Below are 18081 nucleotides of genomic sequence, written 5' to 3'. Positions count from 1 at the left end.
GAACACTAACCATCCGGGAAATATAAATCACAACCACAATGACATCACCCCAGTAAGAATAGCTAAAGTCATTATTCAAAGGACTAGAGTTGAAAAATGCTGGTGAAGTTGTGAAGAAAAAGGAGACTCTTGTACAGTACTCTGTTGCCAGGAACGTAAACCAGTGCAGATATTATGGAAAACAGTATAGAGTTTTCTCAAAAATTAAAAATAGAATTACCATATGATCAGGGCAACCCATTTTCCAGTCCCCTTTCTGTCTCAGACAAATCTATGCTTCTCTCAATAAACTTTTCTTACTCTTAAAAAAGAAAAAAGAACTACCATATGATCCAGGAATCCTACTATGGAATTAAAACTCAAGGAAGGTTGCATCATAAACAAATAACAAATGTTTGAGGAGATAGATACATTTAACCTGATGTAAACACTATACAATGTAAGATGTGTACAAATATCATGTGGAACACCATTAGTAGTACAATTTTATATTCTTAAATAGCTAAAAGTAAGTATAATTCAAAAAATTGGAAAGCAGAGAAAAAGTTAATTTTTAAAATACATGACTGATGGTGGAGGATCTGAGCATAATAAAATAGGTAAATCAATAGCTAGTTCAATAAGTAAGAGAAAAGACAGAAGTCAATTAATTATGACTAAGAAAGGGAGAGAAATCATAATTAAAGAATAAACTAGTAAGCTAATTAATAAACTAAGCCTAGAAGAAATGGATCCTACTTTAAGCACACAATAATTGACAAAATCCATCCAAAAAGAATTTGATTATAAAAATCAAAGCTTCAGGGCAGGAATTGCAGGAAAATCGCTGAGTGGTGAGCAACAACAACTCAGCTTCTCCAAGATCTGGAATCGAGACACTTGAAGATAACTCGTGGAATAGAAAGAAAAAAAAAAGGAAAGTAGATCTACAGGAACCAGGAATAAGGATCTGCCAGGAAAATTAAAGCATACAGAAAAATTGAAGAGAGAACACAATATGGAAAAAGGAAGGGACAATCTGAACTTTCTTCCCAGTTCCTGACTCACAAGAAAGGGAGACTGAGCCTACAGAGATAAAGTGAAAGCTCTGGACTCCAGAAGCCTTCAGGAAGAAAAGCAGTATAGAACAGAGCAGTGGGTACTTCGAGCAAAAACAGCTTGTGAGTGACTCTCGTTCAAGGGCTGACCATACCCCCTGGACAGAGTGCCCGGTAGGAGGCCATTCAGCTACAGTCTGATTGTTTGAACCTGGGACTCAGAGCAGCCCTGGGACAGCTTCAATTTAGGGCGCCCTGTGTTATGGTCCCACAGTGACTGGGTGAGGAGCAACCACGGGAGGCAGCTGTGGTCAGGGAGCCATGGTAAGGCTGGCAAGAGACCCATCCTCTGAGGGGCGTAAACTAAAAGACACAGGCCCCATCCCCATGACCAGAGGCTAGACTAAGCCTGAATTATTCTGGAATTGAAAGTCACAGAACCGGTACCCTCACCCTAAAGCTACTGCCAGCTTGTGGCTCCATCCAGAATGCGGGTGAAGTCTGACTGCATGAGCAGGGGCACATCTTGACTAAAACTCTCCCCTGAAAGATCCCAGAAGAAAATCACACATTTGAAGTTACAGAGAAACGTGTTTTTGTTTTTTGTGAATGTGTGCATTGTTTTTACTTATTTATTTTTTGTTTAGTTTTATTTTTACCCCCTCTTCTTTTACCAGTTCATTGGGGCTTTGGGAATTTTTTATTGATCTTCCTTGCTTCTATTTTTCTTACTTTCTTCACCTTCATTTTCTCTTGTTCTCCTTTTTAATTTTTACTCTATATAATTTCTCCTCCTTTTTATTTCATCTGCTATTTTTCATGTTTTTCTTTTACCTTTACCTAATTCTATGAACATCTTTCTACTATCCAATAAGACCCTTTGTACAATTTCTTTCTTCTCATATCATAGTTTAAGGTTTCAAAGTTTTCATCTGCATTTCCTCATTCCCAAGCCCTATATCTTTAAAAGTATAACCAATAAAGCTTTGTAATAGTTAACTCTGTAAAATTACTGCTGAGTTCCTTTCAACCATTAGTGGAGACACAACTGTCATCCTTAGTGCATATTAGCTGTAAACCAGTAGATGGGTTGTCTTAACATTTACTCCATAATTGCAGATTTCTTCTCTAGGACTAGGGGTGGCACGTGATTGGTTCTTAGGTTGTGATAATGTTCAGTTTGTTTTGGCAACCATAGCTGATTTACTTGACAATACCAGAGTTACTTAATTGTTGTCATTTGTTTGTAGGCCAACACTCAGATTACCTTTGTGACATTAACAACGCTACAGTACATTCCCAGAGAACTTGGATGTTGGGCTAGCATACTGCCTTCTTCCTTTCCAAATTAACCAAAGAGATCAGATCCTGGGGTTGTGGCAAGGGGTTATAGTTGGCCACACTCAAAGTACATCATTGAAAAGCAAATAAATCTCTATAATAGCAATAATGTCTCTACAAGAAAAGCATCCAAAAACCTTAGCACAAAAATACAACAAGACAAACAGACAAAACAATTGAAACATGAGAAGACAAGGCAGCAAAATACCTCCCAGAGATCAAGTTGACTGGGTGATAAAGCCAACTTTATCTCCATTTGAGAGATATCGGTACTACGGTGAAGAAAAGTAGATCAATGGGAACTATAAAGTCCATAAGGGACTGTTTCTTTTTCCATACCCTGGTAAACAGGAAGCCCACTATAAATATTTGTTGAATAGTATAATAACTGTAATGTAAAAAGTAATGGTCTACTTCTGGCTCTGCTACAAACCAATAATAAAGGCAGTGAAATTGGATGCAATCAGCTGTGAGTCCTAGACCTCCATCTGTTTCTTTGCCTATCATAACGCTAGAGATATCAGTATGAGAAACAAAGTCATCTGTTTTTAAAGAAAAAAAAAAACATACCTGGGTATACTATAGCTTTTTAGTAGAGTAAGCATTAAGCAGGAAAAAACTTGACAAAGACAGTAAAGTGATGACACAATTTGACCACAGGTATTATTCCACAGTCAACTCTATGCTTTGGAGAAGTATAGTAGGTACATAAGATGCAATATATCCCTTTATATTCTAACGTTCTATAAATGACATAATTGCTTTTCTTGTTGCTCAGGCAAAACATCCAAAACCAATAAGTTAAGGGAAAAAAGGTTTATTTAGCATACAGTTTCTAGAGTTTCTTTGACATTGTGAATCACTCCTTTCTCAATTCTAATTACTAGGTAAAGGTGGCTGACTACTCTCCCAGCCCCAGGGCTGGGCACAAGACCCAGGTCTGGTTAATTAGTATATCAAAAGTACTACAACATAAGCATAAATAAATGATGATCTGATACCCCAAACCTTTCCAAAGTGTTTCCCTTCCTGGAAGATTTCTGTCAGGGTTAAATGAAGCTATCTTTCTGGTAGATCTGTTCACCTAAAATGTTAAGTAAGCTTGTAAATTTTGGGTACTGACATTTGTGCCAAAGAAGTTTAAACACAGAGAAAAGTAGGGTCAAGGGAATGATACTATGACCAGATGTCATCATTGAGTAAACAGAGCCAGCCAATTTCAGAACAAAATTTAATTATGGGCTTTTTATTTATATAATTCAATGAACTCTTTTATTTTTTAAAAAACAGCTTGCGTCAACCTTTTCTTGCTCAGGATGTAAGAGTCCTTAGGGAATAGAGGGCTCATTTCTTCTCAAACCCTTTCTTCCTGAGTTTTATCCAGCAATGGTCTACGATTAGCTAAAAACATGGAGCTGGAGGGAACTGGGAACAGACATTCTAGCACTAGCTAATGCAAGAGAGAGGACATGGCTACTAAGTTAGAATCGGAGAGATAAGAGTCTAAGAATATGAATTCTTAGAAGCTCTGCTGGGTAATGTCACATATGAGTCTAATATTTAAGAACCATTGGAAAAGAGGAGGAAGCAAAGTTTATGTGAGAAGTGACTGGACCAAAGGAAGTGCGTGTCCCTCTGTTGGATCGGTGGGTCAAATACTGTATTGTCTATGGTATTTACGTGTGTGTGTGTGTGTGTGTGTGTGTGTGTGTGTATGTGTTATACATGTATCTGTGTGTGGTTTACTCTTTTATGCTGCCTGCTCCATTTTTAATTCTTATGTGCTCTATTAAAAAAATAAGTATACATTGGAGAAAATTTAAAGCAACTATATATGGTAAAACACACCAAACTGAAGTATAGAAAATGTTTATAGTAGGAGGCTATAGTTAAAACAAATAAACAAAGACAAAGAAACAATAAAAAACAATTTATCTGTTCACATACACAGATACTTTCATAAAAATGAAGTCCACTTTACAACTTTCTAATCATCATAAATAGCTGATTCCAAATTCTCATAACTGTTACCATCCATGAAGCTTAATACATGGGGCAGCTGTTGGTACAAGTAGATATATGATTTTCATCTTGCACATTTAGAAACTGAAGCATAAAAAGGTAAGCAATTTTTCTTAACATTACACAGAATTAAAAGTGGCATAGGTCATATGAGCCTGCTATTCTTAGTCTCAATATGAAAGCTGAAGCCTTATCAGAGCAAAGTGACAATTAAATCAAACTAAAGCTAAGTGGAATTCCAACTGGGTGTAGGAGGCCATGCCAGTTCAGAGGTACTTTGATATCTAGAAGATATGAGACATATTTAGGCCATTACAGCCCATGATTAAGTCTGACAGAAAAACACATACGTCACTCTATGGGTAGCTGAACACAGAGAATAGTTACTTTCTGTTCCTGTTATAAAGATGGATATTAAAGTTAAAGCAAGTTTGGGTTGTGTTTAGGTTTCTGAAGAGCCAGAAAAACACTTACATGTGACACTGAAGTCAAAACAAGTAAAACAACAGGAGTTAGTCTTGGTGTGTGAAAGAGGACTTTTTAAAGCATGGAAGAGAAAGATCTCAACAGAGAGACAAGGTACCTCTGATGAAATTTTTTAAAAAAATACATATTTCATACTATTATCTAAAATAAAGATCTGCAAACTACAATCTGTGTGCCAAATTGAGCCTTTGTCTTTGGTGTAAATAGACGTTTTCTGAGGACATAGACCCAGGCATTCATTTATGTACCATCTAAGACAGCATCCAAGAAAGTGTCACGACTGAGAAGGTGCAGCAGACACTCTACGTCCAGTAAAGCCAAAAGTATTCCTGTCAGAAAAGTTCTGCTGATCTCTGTTCTAAGATGTATTTCAAAAATCTAGATTTTAGATTTAAAATTTAAGAGATTAAATAAAGAAGCTTGATGTACAACAGAAAGTTCTTATCCCCTTGGATCATGGTATCAGAAACCCTGGGGAGGTAAAAATCACTTGAGAAAGAACAGGCATAAGAGAACTCAGTTGCATCATGATCTTTATCTTTTACAATTGATTACTTCAGAGAATGAACTTTGTTAACCAGAGGCTACATGTGTGAACATTCCAGCTCAGAAAATATTATGTCGTACCTGAATATAGAGAAGTTCCTTCTACGTATTTGGTATCGCATTTGTGATTTCTCATTTTTCTCCTCTTAAAGAGGACACTAATATTATGATTCCACAAATCTTTTGATTATTGAGGGCCTACTCTATCCCAGAAATTGTCCTAAAATTTTCACATTCACAATCTATGTGTTGTTCATCAATATCTTTTTTTCACTTTTCTCTCACAGGAAATAGAACCCTTGTTATTTAGCTGGGTATATCAAGGTACAGATGAACAGATATCTCATAGCACTGGATTGACTTGGGTTCTGCTAATAAAGTATTTGAAAGTAGAAACGATGCTTTTATTTCTCCTGCAATTCTACCACTAGTTTCTGCACACCCTCACCTCAACTCCTGCCCTGGCTCAAGATTGCTTTATACTCATTTCCACCTTACAGGCTCAGGGAGAACTTCCACTGTCAAATGCAGCTGCCAGAACTGCACACAAACCCTTTACAAACAGAATTTCTGGGAAAATGGCAGAGTGGTAAGCAGCAAAAATTCAGCCTCTCTGAGATTCAGATTCTAGACACCAGAAAATAAAAACCTGGGAAAGAAAACAAACAAAACAAAACAACAGAGAAGTAGATCTGCAGGAACAAGGAAGAATTCTGACAGGAAAAGTAAAGCCAACAGAGAAATTGAAGAGAGACAGAACACAGAAAAAGGAATGGACAGTTGACACTTTCTCTCTGGCTCCTGGCTCATAGCTAATAGGAAAGGAAAACTGAATCTACAGAGACAAAGTGAAAGCTGGGGACTCCAGAGGGTTTCAGGGAGAAACATGGCAGTGGAACAGACTGGTGGGTGCTGTGAACTGCAGGAAGAGCACGGGCTTCTGCTCACATGTGAATCTTCAACAAGCAACAACTGATAAGTGATTCTAGTCCAAGTACCTACCATATCCCTGGAGACAGCGCTCAGTTGAATGCCATTCAGGAGAAGGGTGGATTGTTTGAATCCAGGACTCAGAGTAACCACAGAAAGCTTCACCTTAGGGATCCCAGTATTATGATCCCACCATGAATAGGTAAGAAACTGCTATGGGAAACAGCCAGCCATGATCAGGATATCATGGTCAAGCTGACCCTTAAAGGCATTTGAGATCAGAATATGGCTCCTGCCTCCACAGCCTAAGGCCAGGTTCTGCCTGAATTGCCCTGGATTCAAAAGTTCTCATCCTAACCCTACTGCTAATTAGTGCCCTTGTCCAGCATATATCTGGGGTCTCGCTGCCTTCTTTATCTATGAATGTGAACACAGACATGTCTTGACCTGGATATTTCACCAAATTGTAGATCCCAGAAGAAAAGCAAACATGAAATTACAGAAGTTTCTTTTTGTCTTTTTTATCATTTTTTGTTCCTTTGTTTTATTTTGTTTTTGTGAGTGTATGCATTGTCTTTAGGGTTTTTTTCTTCTTTCCTTCACTCCTTTCTTCTTCATGTGGTTGGGGTTTGGAGAATTTTCTTTTGTCCTTTCTTGCTTTTTAATATCTTTTTCTTCTTTTCTTCATTTTTGCCCTTAACTTCTCACTTTAATTTATTTCTCTTATTTTTGATCTCTATATATACTTTCCTTCTTTTTTGGTACTGGGGATTGAACTCGGGTCCTTGCACTTGCAAGGCCGGCCACCGAAACACTGAGCTAAATCCCTGACCCTAACTTCTTTTTTTATCTTCTATTTCTTGTCAGTTTTTTTCTCTTAGCTTTACTTAATTTTATAAACATCCTTCTACTCCCCAGAAAGATCCTTTCTACCACTTCTTTCTCCTCCTTTTCATATCACATAGTTTAAGGTTTCAGATTTTTCCACTTGCATTCCCCCATTCCTAAAACCTATATCTTTAATAGTATAAACATGAAGATTGGTAAAACTTTTGATAATGAAATCTACAAAATTACTATGGAATCTTTTTCTATCACTACTGAAGATATCTGTTGCACTGGTACATATTAGCTGTTAGCTAATACCTGGGTTGTCCTAATGTTTACAACATAATTGTGAATTTCTTCTCCAGGGTTAAAGGTGGTACATAATTGGTTCTTATTGTTTGTTAATATCAAATTTCTTTTGGGTAAAATTGCTGTAGCTGCTTTGCTTCATATTACTAAGGTCTCATAATTGTTGCTATTTTTCTGTAATACAACACTCAGATTACATTTGCCTCATTAACAGTACTAGAGTACATTCGTAGAGAACTTAGATGTTGGGCTATTACATTGCATCCTCCCCACCCAAATTAATCAAGGCAGTTGTATCTTGAGGCTGAGGCAAAAGACAATAGTTAGCCATGCCCAGGGTACATCACTGAAAAACAACTAAAGAGATCCCTATACTACCAAAATCTTTACATTGTAAGTAAAACTCTGAAAAAAATGATATAAACAACAAAAAAGAAAACAACAGAAAAATGAGAAGAAAAGGGAACAAAATACCTCCCAAAATTTCCAACTCCCCTGAAGCCAATCAGCCAGTGGGCACTGGGGGAAGAATAGCATAAGCCACACACCTGAAGTACTCAAAAGGATAGCAAAAGAGTTCAGAAAACAGATTAAAGAGCTACTTATTGAGATCACAGAAGGTACAACTAAACAGATGATGGAATTAATAACCAAAATGATTCAGGAGCTTGCAGAAAACTAAGAGAAAGCTAGATAGATGAGCTAAACAAAATAATACAAAACACAAATGTCTAATGTAGCAAAGAATTAGTCTATGAAAAAGTTTCAACCAGAAACCCAGGAGATTAAAAATTATATTGAAAGTACAGGCATCAAGAGCAGCCACTATGAGGACAAAATTTTAGAACTAGAAGACAATGATGCCTGCAAAGACCAAGTATTGAAAGACACCTTAAAAGCAACAAGAGATTATAAAAAATTTACTAACAGATACTAGATGACATGAAGACTTATCTAAAAGTAGTTAGAATAAATGAAAAATCAGAAGACAACACAGAACAGGTGAAAAAAAAAACCCGTTCATAGAAATAATGGTAGAAAACTCCCAAATACTGGAAAAGTAATAAATATACAATTAAATGAGGTATATAGAACCCCAAATAGCCATAAACAAGGAAAACCTTTCTTTGCCACATTATACTCAAAATAGAACAAAGCTGGGAATTCTCATTTTTCAGTAGCAACATAAAGTTGACAAATGGGTGCCTAAAATGTATTTGAATGAAAATTTGATATTGATCAAGCTGGTAACTAGAAAAATTTAGAATGGTAGTACAATTCAGTTGCTTTACTACTTTCAGCAAAATTCTACAAGTCAGACAGGAACTAGCCAAGTTGCAATGAGAGACAAAATGAATACCTGCCTCCTAAGGAAAGAACAGAGAATCTAAAATATGAATGAGTCTGATAATTTGATGCCTCAGTATTGAAGTCAGTTTTGCCTCCACATGGAAACAGGTGCTCTGAAGGAGTACAGACATATCAGCTATTTACAAGCTCCTCTTCAAAGCATTTTGAGTTATACAATATGAGCTAATGCAGCAGTATAGGTCCTATTAATGGTATAGTGCTACCAATCAAGACTCTTATTTTAGGGCACTATAGATGAAAATTTTTATTATTTCTCATCATCTATGTTAAGTGATCACAAAAAATTGCTTTTAAATATAGCAAGATAGTAATAAAGCGCAGTAAGATTTAAAATAGTTAAGTTTGCTGTGTCTTTAAATGGTAAATATGCAGCATAATTGAAAACTGAGTGAATGTCAAATTTTTAAAACATTGTTACAATAAAAGATGCATTGGCATGAATCCCTCTCAAGATACTTTCCCTTTGTTTCAAACACACTTAAACCTTTGTTCTCGTCACTGCTGAAGCAATTCTGGAAGTTCTCTTTTATATTTTTAGTTATGCTGTAATGGCTGCCTAAATGTCCTGAACTGATTCAAAGCACTAACTCTGTGTGGTCATTTTGTTTGGAAAGAGTCAAAAGTCACACAGTTTCAAATCTGTTAAATAAAGTGGATGAGGACACACTGTAATATATTGATGAACCTGTCTTTCCATTGGATGGCACGTGGCAGCAGCATTCACTGTATTTTTTTATCATACCAAGTAAAAACACACCCAAAAGAGGACTTCCAGAACTATTTCAGAAAGTGGCAAGAATGAAAGGATTGTGTTCAAAGTGAGCTGGGAGGATTTTGAGGAAGCATTATTGGTAATGTGTCTTTTACTGTAGTAGATTTTTTTAAAACTTTGAACACTTACAGTACTTTTGATTACTTATACATATAAATAAAAAAGTAAAAATTGAAAAAAGGGCAAAACATCTTGAGCCTAACAGAATTCCTTATAAAGTAATATAACATATATAAATCATGTTCTTTGTTATATATGATTGCTTTAGAAAATATTTCCTCTAGTTTCTTTTCATAGTCTATAAATAAAACCTCTTCTTAAGTAATTAGGGAACATCACTACTTGACAAGTAAGAATAAATGCTGAGAAAATAGATATTTTAAGGATAAATGTGAAGACACAATTTTATCTAAAAATGCTAATGCTTTTAAGATAGTGATTTAAAATTCCCATAAAATCAGTTGCTAATTGGAATAGATTTCACTTTTATATTTCTTCCATCTGCACTGAATTGTCCATTTGTCTGTCACCAACTTTGAAGCCTTTTATTACAATGCATTATAGAATTCATTATATTAGAAAGTACTATATAAAAGAATGATAATGACCTGGAACAGATTTGCTTTCTTCCAGTCTTTCTCAGCCCAGATTTACCTTCTATACCAGTTTCTGGCTAACTCCTAAGTCACTACCTTCATGATGCCAATCCTCTTTTACAAACTAGTGATCTACATGTGATATGTTAAAGCATTATGTAAATTTCCCCATGTTAGAAAGAAGTAGGATGTCAACCATGAAGGGCTATGAGATATAATTTCATGTATTAATAAAATGAGAAATTACACAATTATTAAGAGCGTGTTGTAGAAAAATTATTGATCCAAAGGAAATATTTCTATATTGTTGTATATAAACATGAACTAAATCATGGTACATACAAATTCTTTGACTCAAAAATTTTGTTTCTCACATTTTAAGGAAATAACAAAGAATGCACATTTTCCCATTTCATTTTTATCCTCGAATTGTCTATAATGACACAAAAATTAGAAAAAACTTACAAGTCTGAAAATACAAGCTTAAACTTATGTTTACAATCAATATAGTGGGAAAAGACACACAAAGTATATTTTCTGAGCATTGTAGAATTAATAAGAAGTAAATGATAGCTACATATTTAGAAATTAAACTATACACATTCAAAAAAATAAAGAAAATTAGAATTTTTTTACTGAATGAAAGTGAAAAATCATATGAAAAATTATGGTGTACAGCTAAAGAGGTAATTAGAGATGATTTTCACTTTTTCCTCTAAAAATTATATTCTATTATTTTTCATTAAGTTTATTGGTATATTTTAGGTGTGCAATATATGGAGAATTTGTACCTTTACATGATATATCTTGGTTCTTATTTTTCCTCATTCCCCTGCCCTCCTTCAACCCTTCCACCCCTCCCTATTTACAAGACTTTGTTTCCATTTTTTCCTTTTCTCATATTTTTTCTTTTCCCTTCTTTCCTTTCTCTTACTCCTCCCATTTCCTCCTCCCCTTTAGAACTTTTCTTCCTGTTTCACATTATCTATTATATATTTTGATTCTTATTTACTCCTTCAGTTTATCACACCAGAGAAACCATTTGGTATTTACACATGTCTCCTATTTATTTCACTTAAATGTATGGCCTCAATATGCATCCATTTACCTGCAAATGACTCTAGTTTTACCTTCTTTGTGGCTGAGTAGTACTCCATTTTATTTTTTAAAAAACACATCTTTATCCACTCTCCAGTTGATGGTCAATTGGGCTGTTTCCAAGTACTACCTATTACAAACTGTGCCATTATAAACATGAGTGTACATGTGGTGTGATTCTTTTAATTTGTTGGGATGATACCCAGCAGGGGAATAGCTGGGTCAAATGGGACTTCCAATCCTAGTTGTCTGAGGTATTTCCATATTGGTCACCACAGTGGTTGAACTAGTCTGTACTCCTACCAATAAGGGTGTACATCTCCCCACATCCCACCAGCATTTGGTATTGGTTGATTTCTTGATAGCAGCCGTTCTTTCTGGAGTGAGAAGGAATCTCAGTGTTGTGTTCATCTGCATCTCTCAAATGACCAATGATGTTGAACATTTTTCTTACATTTATTTGCTGCTTTCACTTCTTTGTCTGAGAAATATCTGTTCATTTCAGATGCCCATGCTTGGATTGGTTCTTTAAATTTGGAGGGTCTAATTTTTTATGTTCTTTATATACTTTAGATAGTATCCCTTTGTCTGAGGAACAGATAGTAAAGTTTTTCCCCACATTGTAGATTCTCTCAGCTCTGTTGGTGGTTTCTCTTGAAATGAAGAACCTTTTTAAAAAGGTGAGATCCCAGTTGTTGATTCTCTGTGCTAGTTCCCTATGCAACTGAGGTTTTGTTCATAAAGTCTTTTCCCATGCCAATGTCTTTAAAGTTTCTATCTAACCTATCTTTCAGGAAGTTCAATGTTTCTGTTTTAATATCTAGATCCTTGATCCACTTCAATTTCAGTCTAGTGCATGGTGAAAGATATGGTTGTAGTTTTAATCTGTGGCAAAATGAAATCAATTTTTTCCGGCATCTCTTATTAAAGAGGATATCTTTCCTCTAGTGAGGGTGGTTGATTCTTTTGTCAAAAGTGAGGTGGCTGAGTATGTCTGGAATTGTGTCTGCATCTACTAATATACACCACGGATCCTCAGGTCTGTTCCCTTGTCATTACCATGCTGTTTTTATCTATCACAGTGGCTTTGTAATTATAGTTTCAAGTTGGGGATTGTGATACCCCCTGCCATGCCTCTGTTGCCTACAATTGTTTATGCTATTTTATGTCTCTTCTGGTTTCAAATGGATTTTTGGATTTTTTTTTTCTAGTTCTGTGAAATATACTGTTGGGATTTCAATCAGGATTGCACTGACTCTATATAGCAGTTTTGGAAGCTTGGCCATTTTTACTATATTGGTTCTTCCTACCCAGGAGCAAGGGATGTCTTTCCATTTCCTAATATCCTCTTCAATCTCTTTTTTCAGAGCACTGTAGTTTTCAAAGTTTTCTTTTACTTCCTTTGTTAGATTGATTCCTAGATATTTCATTTTATTGGATGCTATTGTGAAAGGAATTGTTTCCCTGATTTCTCTCTAAGTGAGTCTGTTATTTGTGCACAAGAAGACTTGATTTTTGAATATTGACCTTGTATCCAGCTACTTTACTGAATCTTTCAATTAAGTCTAGAAGGGTTTTAGCAGAGTTTTGTGGGACTTCTATGTACAGTATCATGTCATCAGCAAATAATGACAATTTAACTTCTTCATTTTCTATCTTTATCCCTTTTATTTCTTTCTCTTGTCTAATTGCTGTGGCCAATGTTTCCAAAACTACATTGAACAGGAATGGTGATAGTGACATCCTTGTCTTGTTCCTGATTTTATCATGAAAGCTTTCAGTTTTTGAAAATTTAGTATGATGTTGGCTGTTAGTTTTTCATAGATAGCCTTTATCAAATTGAGATAGAGACCACCTATTCCAATTTTCTGTACAGTTTTTTTTTTATTATGAATGGGTGTTGGATTTTATTGAATGTGTTTTCTGCATCGATTGAGATGATCATATGGTTTTTGTTGTTGAGTCTGTTTATATACTGTATTACATTTATTGATTTATGTAAATTGAACCATCCTTGTATTCATGGGATAAATCTCACTTGGTCAAGGTGTATGATCTTCTTGATGATTCTCTGTATTCTGTTTGCCAGTATTTTACTGGGGATTTTAGTATCTATATTCATTATGGAGATTGGCCTGCAGTTCTCTTTTTTGGTTGGGTCTTTCTCTGCTTTTGGAATCAGAGTAATGCTTGCTTCAGGTAACGAGTTTGTGAATATCACTTCCCTTTCAATTTCATTAAAGAGTCTGAGAAGTAGTGGCATTAGGTCTTCCCTAAATTTCTTGTAGAATTCAGCAGTTCAGCCAACAGACCTGAGCTTTTCTTTGTTGGTAAATATTTAATTACATTTTCAATTTCACTGCTTGAAATAGGTTGTTTAGAATTTTTATATCTTTGTTCAGTTTTGGTAATTCATATGTATCTAGAAATCTGTTTCTTCTGTGTTTTGTTTTATTTTGCATTTTATTGGGGTATAGATTCTGGCAGTAGATATTAAAGATTGTCCATATTTCTGTGGGATCTGTTGTGATTTCACCCCTTTCATTCCTAATTGAATGAATTTGAGTCTTTTCTTTCTTTCTTTTTGATAAGATTGGCTAAGGATTTGTTGATTTTATTTACTCTTTTGTAGGGCCAACCCTTTGATTCACTGATTTTTTGCATCATTCTTAGTCTCCATTGCATTAATTTCTGCTCTGCTCTCTATAATTCCTCCCTTCTATGAGCTTTTGGTTTATCTTCCTGTTCTTTTTCTAGGAGCTTCAGATTCAGTATTAGGTTGTTTATTTGAGCTTGCTCCATTTACCTAGTATGGGCATTTACTGCTATGACTTTTCCTCATAGAACTGATTTCATTATGTCCCATAGGTTCCTGATGTTGTATTAGCATTATCATTTAGCTGTAGAAACTGTCTAATTTCTTCTTTAATTTCTTCTGTGACCTATTGGTTGTTCAGGAGAGTGTTATTCAGTTTTCATGTGTTTGTGAAGTTCTTGCAATTTCTTATGCTATTGATCTCCAGTTTAATTGCACTGTAGTCTGAAAATACACAAAGAAAAGCTTCCATTCCATTGCATTTACTTAAAAACATTGTGTGAGCTACATTGTGGTCTAGTTTGGAGAATGACCCAAGTGCAGTGGAAGAAAATGTGTATTCTGAATTTGTGGGGTGGAACATTCTGTAGATATCTATTAAGTCCATATTTTTCAAAAGTTTGTTCCAGTTCTAGTATTTCATTGTTGATTTTTTTATCTAGATGATCTGTCTATTTGTGTCAGTGGAGTGTTGAGGTCCCCCTCTACAATTGTATTAGTACTTATTTGGTTTTTCATTCCATTAATATTTGTTTTATAAAGTTGGGAGCACTAGTATTTGGTGCATATATATTCATTATTGTAATATCTTCCTCTTGAATTATTCCCTTTACAAGGTTATAGTGACCTCCTTTGTCCCTTTTAATTAGTTTTGGTTTCAGGTCTACCTTGTCTCCAAATAAAATAGTTACCTTTGCTTTTTTCCAGGTTTCTGTCACATAGAGAGTTGTTTTCCATCCTTTTAGTTTCAGTCTATGAATTTCTTTTGGAATTAAGTGTGCTTCTTGTATACAGCACATTGTTGGATTTTGCTTCTTACTCCATTCTGCCATTCTGTCTTTTGATTAGTGAATTGAGGCTGTTAACATTGACAATTATAATTGATGTGTATTGACTCATATTTTACTGTTGTTGGCTCTTTTATTTTTAATTTTTCCCCTTTCCCTTTAATTTCTTGCCTTACCTGATGGCTTCACTCTGTTGGGTTTCATGGAGTTATGACCCTCATTGTCTTTTTCTAGGATACTGTTTAGAATTGTTTGGAGTGCTGGTTTGATATTCATGAAGTTTCTCAGGAGTTCTTTGTCATGGAAGTATCTAATTTCCCCACTAATTTTGAAAGATAATTATGTGCTGGAGCAGCAGAGGAGCCCAGCAGTAGCTTGTGGCCCTCTCACGAGCCCACCCCTTTGGCACAGAGCAGCAGAGGAGCCCAGCACCACATGACCATCCAGTGGGCCTCCAACTTCGATGTGGAGGAGCAGAAGAGCCCAGCAGCAGCTATATTTCAAAATTAATGGGGAAATAAGATATTTCCAAGACAAAGAAAACCTGAGAAATTTCTTGAACACCAAAAGAGCACTCCAAACAATTCTAAACAATATCCTGAAAAAAGACAATGAAAGAATTTTGCAGAATAGAACAGTCTAGATTGGAGGTTATTTTCTTTTAGGGCTTGAAATACTTCACTCCAGGCTCTCCTTGACTTGAAGGTTTGTGTTGAAAATTCTACTGTGATTCCAATGGGCTTTCCTTTGTATGTGATTTGTTTCTGTTTTATAACTGCATATAGGATTTTGTTCTTCTGTTGGGTTGCTGGGATCTTGACTGTTACATGTGTAGGTGTAGTTTTGTTTGATCATGGCTAGTTGGAGTCCAATATGTCACACTTATCTGTATGTCTAATCGTTTTCCTCTGGGAAGTTTTCTGCCATTACTTCTGTGAACAGTTTTTTTTTAATGTCATTTGTACTTTCTCCTGCTTTTTTGTGGATACTTATCAGTCTTATGTTATTCTTCTTTGCAACATCTAGCAGCTGCTGGATCAATTTTTCATGGTCCCTTACTATTTTTAAGAAATCTCTCTTTTCATGGTCACTACCCACAATCCTGTCTTCTATATCTGATGTTCTATCCTCACATTGGCTCAATCTGCTGTGAATACTTTCAATGGAATTTTTAATCTGGATAGCTATTTGAGTCTGTTTCCACTTCAATCCTATGTTGGGTGTTTATGGTTTCCATCTCTTTCCTATGCTGGACATTCATGGCTTCCATCACAGTCCTGAGCTCATCTTTTTTTTTTTCTCTCTGTGTTTCTGTTCTAGAGTCTCTAATCAGGTCTTTCATTCTGCTCACTATCTCTAATTATCTGGGAAATTATTTCTGTGTTGAAGTTTTCTAGAGCCTCTTTCATCTGTTTTGTTGTTTCCTGTGCTATCAGTTCAGGGTGTCTGGGTGGTTGATTATAAGATCTTTGTATTTTGTTGCCCCAGAATGTACCTGTGTTGAGCTGGAAGTCTGTGTTTGTGCCTTGTTTAGGTGTTCTCCGATTTCTATTTTTGTTGGTGGTGCAGTTTTTTGGCTTAATTTCTGGACTGATACTTCAATATTACTTATTGTGAGTATCTTTATTGCTTGTATTTAGAACACTTATGGAATGATTACTTCTCAGAATTTGTCTTCCGGGTATAGGAGGTCTTTAGGCTTTGAGTCTCTAATGACTCTTAGGCAATGTCATTTTCAGTATATCAGAGAGGACATCTGAATTATATCAGTCATGACACCTTAGCCCATTTGGCACAATCAACATCAACAATAGCATAAAACAGAGCTTGAAAAAATGACAATTTGTGGTAGCAATTAATCTGTCACTTTTAACCACATGAGCTAGATTGAAATTGAGGATCAGCCCAAAATATGTTTGTGGTTAAAAAAAAAACCAAACAAACAACCCTTCAATATAGCAAATTTACTCTTCAGGATAAGAATTAGAAGGAGTTGGGAGGGAGGGATAGAGAGATACAAGGAGAGGAAAAGATTAGAAGTCAGGCTAGAGAGCACAAATTTTGAGAAAATGTTGAAGACAAGAGAAAAAGACAGAGTGAAAGAACACAAGAACAGAACAAACTAACAGCAATAAGGAAGCTAGAAACTGTATTCCATTTCTTATAAGAATAATGACAGTTGAGGGAAGAAAAAAGAGAGGAAAACCAATCTAAAATAGGACAGGAATAAGAACTAAAAGGGAGCAAAATGCAGAACAAGAAGGTAGAGAGATATAAAAGATATATAAAAGGGCCTCCCTCCTAGTATATCTCTATTGTCCTGGTAGACAATGTAGGCAGCAATGTGCAGACCTAAGTGGATTAGTCTCAGCAAGCTAGCTAAGGTCTACTGAGATTCAGGCTGATTTCTGGTGTAAGGCCCAAGTTAAGGTCACTGACCTCCTGCAGGATATAGCTCTGCAAGGTTCTATTGCAGGTTCCAAATGTCCTTTCCCCTAAGCGAGTCTGGTTTTCTATGGGAGATGCCAATCCCTCCAACTTACCAGCCAAGGTGGTCCAGTGTGCTTTTATTGCAGAAATTTTCTTCACTTTTCTAATGGGCTTGAATTTTCATTGAGGAGACTCAGAGAGGTTCCCTCTCTTCACTGCAGCTCTATCTTCTGGAGCTCATGACTATGGACTTTATGGCTGCCCAGAACCTCAGCAGTGTGGATTCAGATACCCCTAGGCCTGCATGGTGTGTTCCAAGGGTTTGTGAAATGCTGTTTTGTCTGCAGGATGGTTCCAGGCCAACAATTATATTTTAAAAACAAAATTCTCAATTCAATGACATCACCTTCATCTTAAAAAGAAAAATGTCAAATTCTTTATGGGAAATAAACTGCCAAGCCTCTTCAAGAACAGATAGATAACCTGTCATGGTAGCTCACACCTGTATGGAGACAGGAGGATAGAAAGTTCAAGAAAAGCCTGGGGAATTTAGCGACTAGTGTCCTTGTCTCAAAATGAAACATAAAAAGGGACTTGGGATGTAGCCCAGTAAAACGTATGAAGGCCCTAGGTTCAGTCCCTAGTACCTGAGCAACACACACACACACACACACAAAGAGGAGGAGGAGGAGGAGAAAAAAGAGAGAGAAAA

The 18081-nt window shown here is 35.8% G+C and overlaps 1 protein-coding gene across 1 annotated transcript in view; it reads right to left on the bottom strand.

The window, feature by feature from the left end:
- Stard4 (StAR related lipid transfer domain containing 4) overlaps nucleotides 1-17894 on the bottom strand; it is a 34763-nt gene extending 16869 nt beyond the window's left edge. Inside the window, exon 1 of the mRNA XM_010607897.3 lies at nucleotides 17483-17894. The gene's annotated coding sequence lies outside the window, so the exon portion shown is untranslated. The remainder of the gene's footprint in view (nucleotides 1-17482) is intronic.
- Nucleotides 17895-18081: the final 187 nt, after the last annotated feature.

Source organism: Fukomys damarensis, unplaced genomic scaffold (genome assembly GCF_012274545.1).
Source record: "Fukomys damarensis isolate Sample0158 unplaced genomic scaffold, DMR_v1.0_HiC HiC_scaffold_3, whole genome shotgun sequence".
Classification (NCBI taxonomy): Eukaryota; Metazoa; Chordata; class Mammalia; order Rodentia; family Bathyergidae; genus Fukomys; species Fukomys damarensis.
The sequence above is the reverse complement of the archived record's forward strand: the minus strand, read 5'-3'. Positions and strand labels throughout refer to the sequence as shown.